The 1189-nt window shown below is 49.0% G+C and overlaps 1 protein-coding gene across 1 annotated transcript in view; it reads right to left on the reverse strand.

The window, feature by feature from the left end:
- Positions 1–1189, reverse strand: part of LOC109301101 (bifunctional heparan sulfate N-deacetylase/N-sulfotransferase 4) — a 215680-nt gene that overhangs the window by 8086 nt on the left and 206405 nt on the right. The gene's annotated exons all lie outside the window — the stretch shown is intronic.

Consider the following 1189-nt stretch of genomic DNA (forward strand, 5'->3'; position numbering starts at 1 on the left):
GGGGGGAGAAAAAGTATTCACTGATTTAGGCTAAGTACAACCCAGTCAAAGATTATATCAATTCAAGACTATATCAATTCAATTTTCATAGGTTAGTCTGTGCTTCAAAGAGTAAATCAATAAACAAGTGAACAGACATTCACTTCTGATTCTGGAAATTCAGCCACATGCCTGAAGTGGCCCAGGCCAGAAGCTGAGGGGTGGCAGAGCATGCCTTCTTGCTCAGCTGAAGCAGACGACTTGGGCCAAGTCTAGCCAGCCTGTCCTGCAGGGGAGGTGTAAAGCATCCTGGGATGCTGGGGGACTGTGAGATAACTTGAATCTGGAGGGGATCTAGGACAGAAGTTCAATAAACTAATTTAATTTAAATCAGTTAAGTCCGATGATACTACATCCATCCAGGTTTATCTTAAACTGGTTCCAGGCATTTTGAAAGCAGTTTATGGGTGCAAAATGAAGCAACAATTTTTGCTTTATCTGGCCACAGAAAGTGGTCTGTAGCTATGACCAAACACAAGTGCATGGCTGCAGATAGCTTCAAAAATGCCTGAATGGGTGAAAATTTGAACCCTCTTTGTATGAGGGTGCAAAAGAAGATGTTTCAAAACAGATCATTTCTTGTAACTTCTGTCTGCACTGCCTGCCAGCCTGTCACTGTTTTCAGAAGGGGGGGTGGATAAGGAGTGTGTGTGGGGGGGTCAATTTGGGGGCTTTTCAGCCCCTGATGAAGGGTGGAGCAGGTGTACTGGAGCACCCTCTAAGATGAGGAAACTCCAATACATATACCACACCCTCCAGCACAGGCTGGGTAATTCCTAGAATGAGCTCCCTCTATTTCCTTTCCTCACCTCATTCTGAAAAAGGGACAGGCTGGGAGAGAGGAGAGGGTTGTTGCTAGGGAAAACTGGCAGCCAGAAGCTAGATTCCCCTCCCCTCTGGAACCAGTGGCAACACACAGGGGGCTCATGGAGGTGCATGGGCACCTCCTGAGAACACCAGTGCACCCCCTGTCAGGTTTTACTCCCTGTTTAGGCAGTGGGCAGGAGTAAAGGTGGGAGCACTGCTGCCTCCCCGCAGGTGCCAGCTGGGGAGTGGGGCCGCTTCTGGAAGTGGCTGTGGGAATTCCAGAAGAGGCATGGTATGGCTACTTTTTGGTGAGTGCGATTGGCTGCCGGGGTACCCCCCCCCC

Source organism: Gavialis gangeticus, unplaced genomic scaffold, assembly GCF_001723915.1.
Source record: "Gavialis gangeticus isolate Ggan-Ray unplaced genomic scaffold, GavGan_comp1, whole genome shotgun sequence".
Lineage (NCBI taxonomy): Eukaryota > Metazoa > Chordata > Crocodylia > Gavialidae > Gavialis > Gavialis gangeticus.